Source organism: Maniola hyperantus, chromosome 14 (genome assembly GCF_902806685.2).
Source record: "Maniola hyperantus chromosome 14, iAphHyp1.2, whole genome shotgun sequence".
Classification (NCBI taxonomy): domain Eukaryota; kingdom Metazoa; phylum Arthropoda; class Insecta; order Lepidoptera; family Nymphalidae; genus Maniola; species Maniola hyperantus.
In genome coordinates, this window is record NC_048549.1 from 2,404,505 (window position 1) to 2,422,203 (window position 17,699).

The 17,699-nt window shown below is 37.3% G+C and overlaps 1 protein-coding gene across 4 annotated transcripts in view; it reads right to left on the reverse strand.

Annotated features, from left to right (window-relative positions):
- LOC117988577 (uncharacterized) overlaps positions 1-17,699 on the reverse strand; it is a 109,098-nt gene that overhangs the window by 73,943 nt on the left and 17,456 nt on the right. The gene's annotated exons all lie outside the window — the stretch shown is intronic.

Here is a 17,699-nt window from a genome sequence, read left to right on the forward strand (position 1 = left end):
CGTCGAACTTTATGTAAGATCCAAACCTTATTGGTAAATCTTACCAATCTCTATCGTCCGTAGATCCTTGTCCATATTTCCTGATAGATTCGTTTGTATATTTTTACGTAGTTATCGTGCTATAAATTACCTGCAACAATCAAAACGTTTACATTATTATCACCTTGACCAATAGACACATAAATTAATCGTATTTCTAATAGCATAATATTATATTAGATTGCTTTGTTCGTAATCGTATGTCGTTATTCAGTCGAAATTATTAAGTACCTAAATGTTTTTTAGCTATTTCAAACTTTGATTCAAAGTGTCCGATTGATTTAATATTTTGATGATGACAATAGATGATTATGGTTCTATTGAGCATCTTTTATGATGGAGTTGGGAAGCGGACCTTTAAATTCTGTATAGCATATGGCAGAACAAGCTGTGATAGCCTAGTGGTTAGAACGTCCGCCTCCTAATCGGAGGTCGGGGGTTCGATCCCGGGCAACGCAGTACGCACCTCTAACTTTACGGGGCTATGTGCGTTTTAAGCAATTAAATATCACTTGCTGACACATAACGCTGAAGGAAAACATCGTGAGGAAGCCTCCATGCCTGAGAGTTCTCCATAATGTTCTCAAAGGTGTGTGAAGTCTGTCAATCCGTACTCGACACTCGCAGCGTGGACTATGGACCAAACCCCTTCTGATTCTGGGAGGAGACCCGTACTCTGTAGTGAGCCGGCGATGGGTTGATCATGATGATGATGATATGGCAGAACAGTCGAATTTGGACTCATTTCTTAAGAGCCTGATGATGGAGATGGAAGGTGGACAATGGAACTTTCTAATGTCACTCATACATACCTATATGACGTTTTGTCAGTCTCAACGATAGAGACAATGCCGTACAAATCCGCTATCTCCTTCTAAAGGTCGATGTACATTATTTTCTGCCGTTTACTGTACGTGTTAGTTACATATGTAGGTACCTACAGGCTTTCCCAACAGATCGCACCTCTACGCAAGCCACGTGCGATACCTATACAATGATCTTAACGAGGTACTTTCTCATCAAAATTATAGGCCGTTGAATGAATAAACTTGTAAGTAGGCATATGTGCTTTATATATTTTAAAATGCAAATCGTATGTCAATTGTTATAGCAATTTAACCGTTATTACTTTTTATTTAAGGACTGTAATCTTATGCACTTTTTAAGGGTTATATGAACATAAATGTATGTATACAGGATGTAACCAGAATGCTAGCAAAATCTTAGCGTTATTGTTATACTATTTAAACTCAATCCAATATCAATATAACCATTTGCCTAATTTTGTAGTTTTACTGAGTAAGTATTTTTCAAACCCGCAATATATAGCGTTTAGAACTGGGGTTAATGCCCCACCTACGACGTGGCATTGACTCTGAATTGCCTACTTGCGCAACGTTCGTTGACCTCTAGTGTCAGTCAGATGTTTTATTTGCAATATTTCGTGACTTTTACAAAATATAGGATTTTTTTCGCGTTTTTTGTCATATATCAGTAATCATCAGTGCTATCTTTGTTTTTGCTAGCGTTCTGGTTACACCCTGTATAGGTGCTTTAGAGTTACACGGTCACGGTCCAGATGTTAACGAAGATAGCCGAAACACTTGAATCTACGAGATAATAATATAAAGACCTTGTTAGGAGTTTTTGGTGAACTAGAAGGCATTCGTTTTGAGAAGGTTTCTTGTCTATGAAGGTCATACGATAGAGTGCGGAATCACCGTTTAGGTACGAATATTTTCTTTCACGTGAAAAATTGGCCAAGTGCGAGTCAGACTCGCGCACCGGGTTCCGTATTACAGTCGTATTTTTTCGACATTTTGCACGATAAATCAAAAACTATAAAAATAAATAAAAAACCGTTTTAGAGTGTACAGAGTTTTATGCATAAAAATAAATGAAGATCTGTTTTAGAGTGTACAGGTAAAGAAAGCCCTTTCATAATATGATACCCACGGAACAGCAAAAACAGATACCCCACTTGGTATATTAATCTTACTTGGAAAGTTGAAAATACCTACTACTTATTTGTTCATGAACACTAATTTTTTAGGGTTCCGTACCTCAAAAGGAAAAACGGAACCCTTATAGGATCACTTTGTTGTCTGTCTGTCAGTCAAGAAACCTACAGGGTACTTCCCGTTGACCTAGAATCATGAAATTTGGCAGGTAGGTAGCTATTATGACGTAGCCCGTAGGCATCCGCTACGAAAGGATTTTTAAAAATTCAAACCCTAAGGGCGTTTGTGCACTCATCCGTATTCGGTTTGTATCCGTGATTCTTCGAAGTGGCCATCATACAAATACGTACATTCGATTCGTATTTATTTCACGAATCCGTAAAATCACGGATGAGTGCACAAATGCCCTAATGGAATGAAATAGGGGTTTGAAATTTGTATTGTCCACGCGGACGAAGTCGCTGAGCATAAGCTAGTTGGTAGTTAGTTGGTACATAATATTATAATGTAGTTTATTATCGTCTTTTCGTGGAAGAAAACACCCCGAAGGCGAATAGAAAGCGGCAAGTAAGGATGTCTCTCGTGACACCGTTGACACACTTGCAGTGTAATCACAACGAGCGGTGCCGCGTTTAGGATAAACAGTATTATTATAATATCAACCGTAATAATATCATGCGGGAAACCAGTGCATAACAATTATTAGGGAGATCAGGACAAAAAACAGTTGGTTACTACCTCGTTTATTCAGTTGCAGATCGGGTTCAAAATCAAATCTTCAGAGTCTTGATCACCGCCGAAAAGTTGCCGGTTTATCGGTTTTTTACAGGATATTTCGGAGAGTGTGCTCAGGAGCTGTTCGATCTTGTCCCTCCCTCACCTTTCTACCACCGTACGGCAAGACACCGGGCGAGTTTCCACCCCTATTTCGTCAACATACCATCTTCGCGTACGAAACGCTTTGCGTCATAATTCCTTATACGCATGGCTAGGGTCTGGAATACTCTTCCTAGATCTGTATTTCCTGACAATTACAATCCGGGTATCTTTAAAACAAGAGTGAATAGGCACCTTCTAGGCAAACGCGTCCCATCTTAGGCCACATCATCACTTCCCATCAGGTGTGATCGTGGTCAAGCGTGCGCTTATAATGAATATAAAAAAAACTAGGATCGGGGCATAATAATAAAAAAAAAAAATAAGTAGGTTGGTACCTACTTAACCAAATAGACGAGGCAACAAAATGACTATAGGTACGCATCACATTTAGAATACACACAGAGACATGATACTATCAATAGGAGGAACCTATTGATAGTATCATGTCATAATTACGATGATATCGCAACTTGACCAGCAATTCAATCCAGTCCGTCAATTCAATTCAGAAAGTCAATTCAGTCCAGCAATCTTCCGTTTTGTTTAAGTAGGTAAGTACTTAATAAGTCACTCAACTTTTGCTAATTGTCAAGACGAGAAAAGTGGCCCAAGAAGAGACGCTGATCGCAGAAAGAAGCCCTGGCAACGCAACAATTAGCAGTGAACCGGAATCATATAATATATTGATGTCTTTGCGAATGCTGAACTTTTTCGTCTCTACAAATAAGATCAATAATAACCTTCGCTAGTCGGAAAAGCACCCTAAAAAAAAGTAAAATACAAGACTCAAGTTCCTAATGACTAATCAGAACTTACATGTAAAATCAAAAAAACCTACATCTATACCAATATTATAAATGCGAAAGTGTGTTTGTTTGTTTGCTTGTTTGTCCTTCCTTCACGCCTTAACTAAGCAACCAATCGACTTCATTTTTGGCACAGAGATAGTTCAAAGGACGGAGTACAAAGGCTACTTTTTATGCCGGAAAATCAAAGAGTTCCCACGGGATTTTTAAAAACCTAAATCCACGCGGGTGAAGTCGCGGGCATCAGATTATTATAATAATGTATGTAATGGGCACGAACTCCGTAATTTGTCACAATTTATATAATAAGTAAGTAAGAAATGCATTCAAATCCCACTCGACATATTGGGGACATCACCGCAGGCGTATAAGTGCGTGGTTAAGACGTATACGTGAAGTCCTGCACCATAACTACTATCTAAAGTAGGTACTGTTGCTGGAATAAATTGTAAAATAACCTGCCTAGTCCCCGAGGGCTTGTCTGTTGTACATAGTAAAACAAGGGTTCCAAATAATTTTAACTACCTATCAAAAATAGTTGCAATGTGTCGCTATTAGATGGCATTAACAGTCGCTTCAGTACTGAGTGAACATGCATATCACAAATTTCGTCATGGGCAGCAAGCGAACCGTAGCTTACTCGTAGCGGTCAGAGTCGCGCGTCGGGTGCGATCCCAGGAGATGCTGGTTCGAATCCTGCCGGTCCGCAATTTTTGATATGTATTTAAAATTATTTAGAAATTTCCTTGAAGTGTAGTTGAAGTAAGATTTTTCCATAATGTTTTCAAAGGTGTGTGAAGTCTGCCAATCAACATTTGGCTAGTGTGGTGGACTATGGCCTAAACCCTTCTCATTCTCAGAGGAAACTTATCGGACTTAGGAAAATTAATTTCTATTAAGACACACGCTAGTGGATTCACCAAGTTCTAATAAGAGAAAAATAATTCTAACAAGAACGGTACGCGAACGCACTGGCAATGTTTCTATTTTCTATTTACTTTCAATAATATAAGTCTCGCAAATTGCTAATGCTCGTGGGCGCCATTTTAGTGACGTCAGCCCTAGACTGATAGCCCGTTACTTTGTCACACGATATGGTTCAAGGCATAAGAGACAGCGGGATTAATTTCGCATGTAAACTGTGCTCTCTATAATATAGACCCCTATCAAAAAAGGTTTTTTGTAAATAGACTAGCGCTTGGCCGCAATCAGAGCTGCTGGCAAGTGATGATGCAGCCTAAGATGGAGTGCACTTGCCTAGAAGATATCTATTCATTCTTGACTTAAAGGTACCTATATTAAGAGTCGAGGGGAAAACTGATGCCAGAAGGCGTTCCGTATCCTAGCAGTTCAAATACGAAACGAATAGGCAAATCGCTTCGTACGTGTCCGTGGAATTTCGACTACGAATGGGTGCAAACCTTGACGATGTCTTGCGGTAGGTAAAATAATAGTCCAGGAAATGAAGCTAAAAAAATGGTAAAACTTCGCAATTTTTTCGTCCAGCACTGATTTGTACAAAAATTTGGGATTAGGCTTATTTCACCCTCTAGTTCATTTTCTATATTGTGTCGTTGTACGCTTTTTGTTTTATAGGGGTGAAAACTACCCCTTGTTGTCAAAATTTATACAATAACATTAAAAACGTAAATATGGGTAAAAATAGTTAAATGATGATTGTTTCATGCTTAAAGATACAATTTCATAATCTTTCAACCTACCCTTGTTAAAAACTACCCTTGAAAACATTGATATACTATAGTAGAAACGTGAAAGGGTCACAAAATTCCTGGACACACTCTTCGACATATATCCTGTAGAATACCGATAGACAGGCAACTTTACGCCGATGTTCCAAGTTGTGAAGTTAAGGGTACACTATTTTTGTCTTTTCAATAACATAATAACCATCAACATTATATGTAGCAATTTGTTTATGTAATTTAGTTTATTGAAAGATGAATAGTCAGGAAATTACTTTCACTAATGATCTCACGATAAGATTGTCAATCAAATTCTCAGCCATCCATGACTTTTTTGATATAGTCCGTTACATCACGACATATCTGAGATGAAATAAACCGTTCATCATTCCGTTAATTTTATTGATAGGCTTATCTAATCGTGCCACCTTTGATAAAGGTTCGATAATAATTAATTGTTATGGTTATTAAGGTCAGTGAGACGATTTTTGTTTTTTTTCCATTCCGGCGTATTATAACAAGTTCTGTTTATTATTTCAAGAACCGATTTTTCAATCAAATATTTAACTGGGGAATAACATGAGGAATTAGCTATTTTGACAGTTTTGTATATGTATTATAAACTATTTGGTCAATGAAGTTAGATAAGAACTTAAATAGGTATTAGTTAGACGGAGCGATCAGTCATAGCCATTTCTCAGTAGCTCATACTGAGAAGTATTATTTACTAAATAACTTCTTCGTCATTCAATTGTTTGGCCTTCCCGAAACCCCTCTACTAACATTTAAACTTAATGGTATGGTATTATAGTTCAAATTGACTTTTAAGTATTTTTACGAATCTTTTCTATGTGAATATAAAAAAGTGTTGTTTTTAGACTTTTTCAGGCAATTTTTTAAATTTTTTCTCTCCTTAAGAACCATTCTCGTACTTCAAGGAATATTATAAAAAAGAAATCGGTTCAGCTGATCTCGAGATTTGCGCTTAGCAACACATTCAGCGATTCATTCTTATATGTAGAAAAAAAAAGAAGAATATGAATAGTATGTATGTAAAATTACAAACTCACATAGCTCGGGCCCACCCACATCTAGTTAAGGCGAGTCACCGAGGCGGGCACCGCGGCTTTGAAGTAAACCGCTTGGCAACGTTCAAATTCTGTGTTTCAAACGTTAAATTTGAATTTAATAAATTGTAGGAGTCCTGTTGAAAACCAAAATTTAGCAGGTTCTCTGTAGTACTTAAAGACAAATATTACCATATACAAATTATTTGCCAAGTCAGAAATTTTAGTATTAAATAATTCGTATTAGACTTTTTTTTCGGCTTATTTCAAGATTTTATTTGATCGAGTGAAGTACTTCCTATTGTGTATCAAAGTAGCACATTCTTTAGACAATGTCTTTAGGTATATTGTATATTTTTAGCAAGGCCATTATTTAATAGTAAATACCTAAAACATTTGATCTAGCAAACCAGTTTTTTCCGCTTATCCTCGGCGACTCGCCAAGGTACGGACAGATGTGCTCAAAAAAAGCGTGCTTTTATGCTAGCTTAATGTTAGCATGCTCATGCAACTGTTCACATTTGCCAGCAATAAGCATGCTTAAATAAACTGTAGAGTTATATGTTGTATGTTGTACTGAGTACATGCTAATAAGCAAACCCTGTTCAGACGCGCTCGGAGCACGCCCCCTTCTACCCGCGCCTCAGGTAGCATGCTCGAAAATCAAACGTCGGTTGATTTTTGAGCATGCTCGAAATAAGCATGCTCATTACATGACACACGTGCTACTAATGAGCACTTGCTCAATAAAAGCATGCTTTCGTGCTAGTAATGAGCACGTCTGTCCGTACCTTTAAGATCGGTACACTTACGGCAAGCTTCGTAGCAAGTTAAACAAATCGGCGCGACACGCGATTATCGCGGCCCGTTATTTATGAAATACATCTAACAGTATACTTTAGTGGCAGCACGCGTGCGCCGTGACTTTGCTGAAAATTATCCATATCCATCCATACTTCCATACTAATATCATAAATGCGAAAGTGTGTCTGTCTGTCTGTCTGCTAGCCTTTCAAGGCCCATCCGTTCAACCGATTTTGACGAAATTTGGTACAGAGATAGCTTGCATCCCGGGGAAGGACATACTTTTTATCCCGGATAATTAAAGAGTTCCCACGGGATTTTTAAAAACCCAAATCCACGCGGATGAAGTCGCGGGCATCAGCTAGTATTTTATAATTTTTTATAGTGTTGTTTTATCTACACTTCAAGAAAATTTCTAAATAATTTTAAATACATTTCAATAATTGCGGACCGGCAGGATTCGAACCCGCGTCGATAGCTGCAACGTGTCACTACTAGATGGCATTAACAGTCACTTCAGTACTGAGTGAACATACATATCACAAATGTCATCACTGGCAGCAAGTGAATACCTTATCGGCCAGTACCCGTAGTACAAGATTTTACGTCTCACCAAACCAAACCAAATTCGAGAGTCGAAATACTTCCGCGTTACAGTAAACTGGATCTTAAATGCCTTGTTTTAGAGCTCAAGTTTGTCTACACTTCTACAGCCAGCGCTCCAAGCGGAAACATTGCGAAATTAAAATCAGTGGCATTTAATATTTGACTTCAATTCAAGGCTCTTTAGGTCCATTTTATTTTGATGTTATTGTGTTTCGACTCTCGAATTCTAGCACCGTTTGGTAAGACATAAAATCTTGCACTACGGGTAAAGAGCGTCGGGCGCGATTCCAGGAGAGGTCGCATGTAAAAAATATTTTTAGTACACTTAGATAAGATTTTTAACGGAGACCAAGGTAAATATTTAAAATGAACGTAGAGATTGTTAGGAAAATTAAGAAAAACATGCACTATACCTACAATAAGTTGATCAATAATTACCATCTCAAATTTCATAAAGTCCACAAAATGTTTGGCCCGCTATACAAAGTCAAATATTGATCGCAAACGACCTCGATGATGAAACCTACACCTGGATTTACTTCACACTTTTGCTAACCAAGCAGTGCCACGTGGGTTTGCCTGTGGGCGCGATTAAATCATCCGTTTACAAAACTGACGTATTTATTGCTTTGACTGATTAATTAAGAGAAGTTTCCTTAGCGCGCTCCCCAGTGGTCTCCATACAAACGTAGTTTGGTTCTCATTTGAATATTATTAAAGCTCAAGGAAATTTTATACATAGGTACTTTCTAGAAATTATTTATCTGTGTTTCTTATTATACAGACTTTTGTAAAAATGGGAAAACCCAAATATTTGTTTCTAGAACGTGAATTCAAAAATTAGAAAATCTATTTTTTTGATGAATGATTAGGCGATTGAGGCGCAAGATATGGTCCAGACGTAGGTAGTAACCGCGAACTTACTGAAATCATGATAGAGAGAAAAAAAATCGGCTAAGTGCGAGTCAGACTCGCGCACTGAGTGTTCCGCACTACCATCGTATTTTATCGACATTTGGCACGATAAATCAAAAACTATTATGCCTAAAAATAAATAAAAATCTGTTTTAGAATGTACAAGTAAAGCCCTTTCATATGATACCCCACTTGGTATAGTAATCTTACTTTAAAAGTTGCAAATAGCAATAGGTACATGTGCATGAACACATTTTAATTTTTTTCTTGTGATGTAACCACGAGTTCACGGTTTTCAGATTTTTTCCCGAATGTCTGGTATAAGACCTACCTACCTGCCAAATTTCATGATTCTAAGTCAAAGGGATGTAGCCTGTAGGTTTCTTGACAGACAGACAGGCAGACAACAAAGTGATCCTATAAGGTTTCCGTTTTTCCTTTTGAGGTACGGAACCCTAAAAACCGACCAAGTGCGAGTCAGACCTTGTATGTTGTACCTATAGTTTATTCGTCACATCAAAACACAATACCTATTGGTAATTGGTATTGTTTCCGTACAACGCTATATGACTAACTAATGTGACATACCTAGCGATCGATGTACATTAACATAAATATGCCAAGGCTCCTCTTTATTGGAAAACTAAGTACCTACCTACATAGTGAAACACATGTATCTATTACTATGTTTGGTAAATAACTATTGAAATGTAGGTATATAGGTAAAATAACAAATAGGTACCTTTTACTATTCTTTTAAATTCTAAAAAAAATCTATTCAAAGTCAAAGTCCAGTCAAATGATTTATTCAAAATAGGTAATAAATAATTACTCTTTTCGATGGTCAGTTGTTGGATTTGTTAGATATATAGTGAAGATAATTATCACGCAAACTTAAAACTAAAGCTACGAGGGTTCCAAACGCGCCAAGGTCTCAGAAGAGCCCACAACAAACTCAGCCGGGTATTCTTTTTATTATCACCGCTTTACAAAATCATAAATTAATTAAATCCATCTTTAATTTCTCGAGATAAAAAATCTCTTCAGTATAATGAAGCGTAGACTTCCTGAAAAGTTATTTCCTGTGAACTAATATTTTGAGCTTAATTGAGTTTGTAGCACAGAAAGTATTTAAACAAAGAAATATTATCTAAATAAATTAAAAAAAAACAATATTAAATTAAAACTAAAATAAATTAAATTAAATCTAAAACCTTATCGATACCACCGTAGCGAGGCATTGAGCTTAATTATGTTATTGCTATTTTTAATGGATATTTTGCATAAACGTGTTGAATTAATAGAATTCTGGTTTAAAAAAAATGTTGTGTATAAACACTCCATATTCATCATATTTTTACAAGTAAATAATTTCATTCATTTATTCAGATACAATAAACAAAAATACCAAACTTATTCTATATATAACATAAAAATTACAGATCGAAAATATCATCTAATTTCATTTCATTTCGTTTTATAACTTGACAACTGCGCTCTATGATGTGGTCCATTTTCCTAATACATATTATTATAGTTTAAAACAAGTTGCAAAAACCTTCGCGCCCACACAAACATGGGCGATTAGCATACGACAAAATGTACGCCCACGGTACTGAACTGAACAGGCAGAGATATTATGCAGCATGCGGAAATAATTATTATGACATAAATTGAAAATTGGTTCTGTTATGGAATATTTAGTCCAATTTTAATAGAGGAGTTTGGTGTACAAATTATTTATTTAATTATTTATCTCCACAGTACCGATGTCGAATTTATGAAATGTGTTTAACTGCCAAAAACCGGCCAAGTGCGAGTCAGACTCGCAATACCCAATAGTTCCGTAATCGGGTATTTTTTTAGACAATTTGCACGATAAATCAAAAACTATGCATGCATATAATCTGTTTCAGAATATTTTAACCATCATTCGTCCAAGATTTTAACTGTTTTTTGACTTATCGTGCAAAATGTCGAAAATAATACCCGAGTACGGAAAACCCTCGGAGCGCGACTCTGTCCCGGTTTTTTATATAAAATTTATTCAATCCTGTTTTTGAAGACAGAATTAATGATGCAATAGTTAAATTACGAATAAGCAAACACCGTGAATATTTTAGGGCAAAAACGAAAATTGGAATTATTAAATTACTACGAAAGTATACAATTCATTATCATGATGACATCACCTATAATAGTATTATTCTTTCCTTATAAAATGTATTCCCAAAGAGAAAGACCTTTTAATACTTATAATAATAATAATTAATGTGTTTTTTTCTTACAGAACTGCTAGAACCAGTACCTACTTACTAGCGAAATTCGGTAAACGTGTTATTTTTCGACATGATTATGTTAATGTATTCAAATTACGATTTATTTTTAGGTGTTGAGTAAATGTTTCTGAACACGTGTGCAATCGTTTATTAAATCTATACATATAAACGGAAAAGGTGACTGACTGACTGACGGACTGATCTATCAAAGCACAGCTCAAACCACTGGACGGATCGGCCTGGAAATTTTACATGCCGATAGCTATTATGACGTAGGCAATAGGCATCCGCCAAGAAAGGATTTTTAAAAATTCAACCCCTGAGGGGGTGAATAGGGGTTCGAAATTTGTGCAGTCCACGCGGATGAAGTCGCGGGAATGAGCTAGTTATTTGATAATACACTAATATAATATAACGAAAGTTTTCGTGCCATCAGCACAGATGTCCGTGTGGAAAAAGGTTGATTTTGGTATCCACGGACTTTCTTGCCAAAGGAGCTCAGTATGCCTAAGCATGGCTGTCTAAGCGATACGATCAGTCGGGTTGATGGCAAGAAACCTGATGGATTGTCGCTGGTTCCCTATGAACGGGGACGGACGGGCCTTCTCACCTTCTCACTCTGAGAGGAGACTTGTGCTCTGTAGTGAGCCGGTGATGGGTTGATCATGATGATGATGAGAGCCTGTCGTGAAGGTCGGCTGATGCCCAGGAGTGACCTACAAGACCTGTCCCAGTGACAAGGGTCTGGGTGCCACAAACCTGTTGTCTCTTTACGACAGTGACATTTGGGTTTTAACGGGTGCAATTATCATACAAATGTCCCATAAAATTAAAGAATAATTTTTAGGGTTTCGTGCCCGATGGGTGCCAACGGGAGAAGAAAAACATCGTAAGCCTACATGCCAGAGAGTTCTCCATAATGATCTCAAAGGTGTATAAACTCTGCCAAACTGGGCCATCCCTCCACCTTACTCTGCACTATAAGACGCTCAATGGAGTCACTCTCACGCCGCGGGGAGAGATGACCGAAGAACTTAAGTATTTGACTCTACTAACGTCGAACGACGTTGTTTAATGCCGAGTTCTCGGAGTATAGAGACATTGGTGCAAAACTCAGTCCATGAGACTTCGTTCGGGTATACGGAACGCAAAAAATCTACCTACTTGTCATCATCATCATCATCAACAACCAATAGATGTCCACAGCTGGACATAGGTAAAGTAGGTAGGGTTAAATTAGTGTGTAGTACAGTTTTATTATAAGTATAGATAAAGGTGTATGGAATAGTAATTAATAAGTTACATATGTACATATTATTAAGAGCGCCACCTCGCCAACAAACTGACTCACCAGTTTGGCGAGATAGAAATGTAAGAAACCTGTACAATTAATAAGAATAAATAAATTTTTAAAAAAAGGTCTCTTGTAGGGACTTCCACACGCCACGGTCTTGCGCCGCCTGGATCCAGCGGCTCCCTGCGACTCGTCTGATGTCGTCCGTCCACCTAGTGGGGGGTCTTCCAACGCTGCGTCTTCCGGTGCGAGGTCGCCATTCCAGCACCTTGGGACCCCAACGTCTATCGGTTGTACGAACTACCTACCTACCAGTGGCGTGCACAGGAGTTCAAGACAGGGTATGCATTTAGGTATGAACTTATTTTACGGCAGGTTATAATGAAAAATAAGCATTGATTTCTCACAATGAGGGTAAGCAGTGCGTTTATGCTTCTATGAGTTGCACAAGTTATGGACCTGCTGTATAAAATTAAAGCCTATTAGAACACTTTGTTTTGATATTGTGTTTCGTAAACAGACCGATGTCTTCGCAAAGAATTGTGCCTGCCGTTAGATGGTTTTTGGGTATCCAATCAAATTCAATCCATCTGCGTAGGTACATGCATATACAGCTGATCATATAGGCATTTTCGTACCGTTCGCGTTGTAAGTAGGTATAGTCACAGGGGCGTGCAGGTCATAGAGGCATAAATGCACTGCTTACCCCAGTTGTAATAGTTCAATGCATATTTTTCATTTTGACCTGCTAATGAACAGATTCCTAGCTAACTAATGCGTACCATGGCTTCAAACCTGTGCACGCCACTGTATAGTCAGGGGTCCGATACCGGGTACGCACCTCTAACTTGAGTGCGTTTTAAGAATTTAAATATCTGGTGAAGGAAAAACATCGTGAAGTAACCTGCATGTCAAAGTGTTGACAGTTGACCCATAGAGTAAAAATGGCGCATGAGGTGTCATTTTGTATGGACTATACTTTTATACCCACGAAATATACGATGTAGAGAAACAGAGATAATTTTTTTAGGTTTTTTACCTGTAGGAACTCTTTGATTTTCCGGGATAAAAAGTAACCTATGTCACTCTCCAGGTCTTTATCTATACCCATGCAAAAAAACACGTCAATCCGTTGCACCGTTGCGACGTGATCGAAGGACAAACCAACAAACAAACACACTTTCGCATTTATATAAGGGTACGGACTAGCTTCGTCCACGTGGAATTATGTTTTTAAAAATCCCGTGGGAACTCTTTGATTTTCCGGGATAAAAAGTAGCCTATGTCACTCTCCAGGTCTTTATCCATACCCATGCAAAAAAACACGTCAATCCGTTGCACCGTTGCGACGTGATCGAAGGACAAACCAACAAACAAACACACTTTCGCATTTATAATAAGGGTACTTACACTATTGCCGTACAACATATTTCCAATAGATGTTAGCCCTCTAAATATGATACCCACGTAAAATACTAGGCATGCACGAATTGTTTGTTTGTATCATTACTAAGTTCATTTCGTCAATACAACCTACGTGAGAACCCAAATAGATTTCCCATAACTCATTATTACTAACGTCCAACACGCTGCACCGAGAAAGACAGGATTAGCATTTGATTTATTTGATCCATAAAATGTTATAATAATTCTACCATTCCTTTTAAAATAATTCTGTGGGAATTTTGAGGTAGAGAATTTTGTTTGAAAAACTAGCTATTCGAGGATGATGATGTTTTTTTTTCAATTAGGTACTGTATGGTACAATTAGGTAGTTTTTAACTAAGAATGTAAAAAACAAACTAAATTATAAGACGGTTTCCGGATTTTCCCCCTTACGTGTGCTATAAAATAAAATAAAAAAATAAAAAAAAGATCTACCTACCTGCCGAATTTCATGATTCTAGGTCAACGGGAAATACCCTAGGTAGGTTTTCTTGACAGACAGACAGACAGACAGACGGACGGACGGACGGCTGGACGGACTAACGGACGGACGGCCGGACGGACGGACAGACAGACAGATAGACAACGAAATGATCCTATAAGGGTTCCTTTTTCCTTTTGAGTAACGAAACTTGGGTGAGTAAAAATAAAATACGTAATGAATATAATTTATAATTATAATTTTAAACTATAAAATATGTCATATTTAGACGGATTAAAACATAAACTTAAGTAGGTGAGGAAAGATTTCATATGAATTCCTTTGTGTAACGTGTCGAATAAAGCGTATGAAAAAAATATTTAAAACTATGAAATCTCGACAAAAACGTGCTCGGAAAAATTAAAAGCAACCATCTAAAGAGATAAGAATAAAATCATGTAAATTATATCAAGTAACCGTAAATTGCGCACTAGGGCAGAATAAATTTGATTTTTAAACAGTTCACTGCGTGTGAAAAGTGCTGCACAATGGTAGAGCAAATCCGGGAGCGTGGCCAGGTACCTATATATTGTATCCTTGATGTGACAAATGAAGAATAATATGGTACTTACTAGTGTTTCAAAGGGCTCGAGCCTTTTAGCCCTAATTTTAAGACGCCTATGAGACTTGAAGGCTAAAAGACTAAAAAGCTCTTTAGCCCCGAGCCCTTTTTATTCAAGAGCCTTTTTCTCGGGGCTTGTAGTCTAATAAAAGACTCTTCTATTGAAAGGGTTTAAAAAACTTAACGTTTCAAATTTAAGACTGGAGCCCAAAATAGGACTCCACGTCTTCAAGCTTTTAAATAAAGGCTCAGCCCAAAAAAAGACTCGAGCTTTTTTTTTACGAGTGAGCTCTTTTTTAGACTCTTCCGTTAGCTAAGCTCTAAAAAGAACTCCGAGCCTTAAAATAAAGGGCTAAAGAGCTCGAGTCCTTTGGATCACCTAGTACTTACTACTTAGGTACAGTCAGTACTTAGAATAACCAAGATTTATATTGTTTACCCATAGATAAGAATCTGTGGCCTGATGGTAAATCTAAAATATACATATAAGAGGAAAAGGTGACTCTGATCTTTCAACGCACAGCTTAAACTACTCGATGGATCGGGCTCTTTGGCATACAGATAGCTATTATGAAGGGGGTGAAATAGGGGTTTGAAATTTGTGTGGTCCACGCAGACGAAGTCGCGAGCAAATACTAGTTACCTACCTAGAGTAACAAGCTTACCTGATTCATAGTTCCATGTGGTAAATAAATATCATTGAACTAAATACGTTGACTAAATTACGTGATCAAATCAGAGATGAATCTCCTCATTTCTGTAGGAGAACTAGAGTAACCGACATAGCTCAACGGGTTACGAAGCTGAAGTTAGTACTATTACATATTCTGTGGCTGAAGTGGCAATGGGCAGGGCACATAGTTCGTGAAACCGATAGACGTTGGGGTCCCAAGGTGTTGGAATGGCGCCCGCGCACCGGAAGACGCAGTGATAGAAGACCCCCCACTAGGTGGACGGACAACATCAGACGAGTCGCAGGGAGCCGCTGGATTCAGGCGGCGCAAGACCGCGGTGTGTGGAAGTCCTTACCTATCGCCAGCAGTTGACGTCTATCGGTTGATGATGATGATGAACTAAATTAGTACTTATAGAAGGGCTATTCTAAACAAAAATCGTGATCAATGTAGCTGTCAAAATTAAGACTGGAAAAGCAAATACGAGTTGCAGTAGACCGTAAACTTTTTTGTTAGGAATAACCTTTCTTGTGCGTAAAGGTGATTGGTGAAAGATAAATTTAAATAATATTCAGTTACCTCATCGATGCAACATCAAATATTAAACCTATAACCAACAATTCCAGCGTTATATTAACTTGTTATATTTTATGAAGACCAAAATATTCAAGAACTTGTACTTTATTCTCATCGTTATCGTTATAGACGTAATTATTCATACATTTTAGCAGTAATTTCACAAGTTTATATGCGCGGTCTTTCAATGTATTTTCAGCCAGATTATTGCGTGTAGGTGTTTTATGGATAATGGTCTGGAATTTTGAAGCGATGGCCTGTTAAATGTTTTGTTTAAAATTCTTTTATGTTCTCTTTTTTTATTATGTATGTTTTTTTAAATATTGCATACATTTTTTACACTGTGATGTGATGACTGAGATACTCGTAGGCAGTGCCATCTATACAAGCAGGTATTCACGTTTCGTTTCACGTATTGAATTCCATTTTGTATACCATCTTCATTCTAAAATTGCCTACTTTGCAAATTACACCCTTCTTTTTTACCTTTTCCATACCCATAACTTCTCTATACAGATTACCTAACATCGACTAGACATTCCTAAAATTTTGATGTAGTTAATTATAACTTTCGAGGTTCGTTTTACCATGATTTTTAGTGAAGCCTTAGCGAGCCTATAGGTGTCGTTGAAATCTTGATTGAGACAAATGTCCCTGAGTTACGCACATTTACGCATAGTAAAACAATGGGGCTAATTCCTTTGTACACAATCTCTAAACTAAACTAAAATGGCACGTCTAAATCTATTGCAATCCCTTTCATAATGTTGCTTGCGGAAAAGGATAGCACTAGATTTAGACCTGGTAATTTACACTAGCGGCACGCTATGATGGCCGGTTTGACACATTACAATAGTGATGTGGAATGTCAATTTATTCTCGAACAAAAAACAATTAAGTTTTGTTTTTGTACCTGATTAAATAGGTTTAATAAAACAAAAATGTATATGTTTATTTAATTTATTTGAACGAACTGAATATTTGAACGAAAATGAATATACATACTTTATATGCACACAAGAAACATATGAATACAAAAGATACCGAAAAAGGTGCCACAAAAGGCCATAATTAATCAGATTCGTCCATACTACTATTTTCACTGTCGTCACTGCTATCATCACATACATTAATAATTATATGTTCGTTTTCTATAATATTATCTATTTTCACATCTCTTTCATAATCTTCCCTTATTAATTTAACAGTTCTATTCACAACCTTTTCCCAGTCTCCTTTAGTCACATGTTCACAAGCTTCTTCTAATAATTTTAGCATTTTTTTTGTGGTAAATGGGGGTTCTGTATTGTGTCTTGCAGCATATCCCTTAATTTGAGCCCACACCAACTCAATCGCATTATACTCACAATGGTAAGGCGGTAACCGTATAACTCTGTGCCCATGTTCTAATGCTATTTCGTCAATGACGTATCGGATCTTGGTTGGTTTGTTTTCTTTTAAAAGACGTACTAATTCCGCTTTTAACATATTCATGTTTGCATCTACGCCATTTTTACGAAGCCATGCGACGATATCAGCTTTCTTTTGGGATTGGGCAGGTGGCTTGTCAATTTGCATCGAGTGGTATGGGGCGTTGTCCATAATTA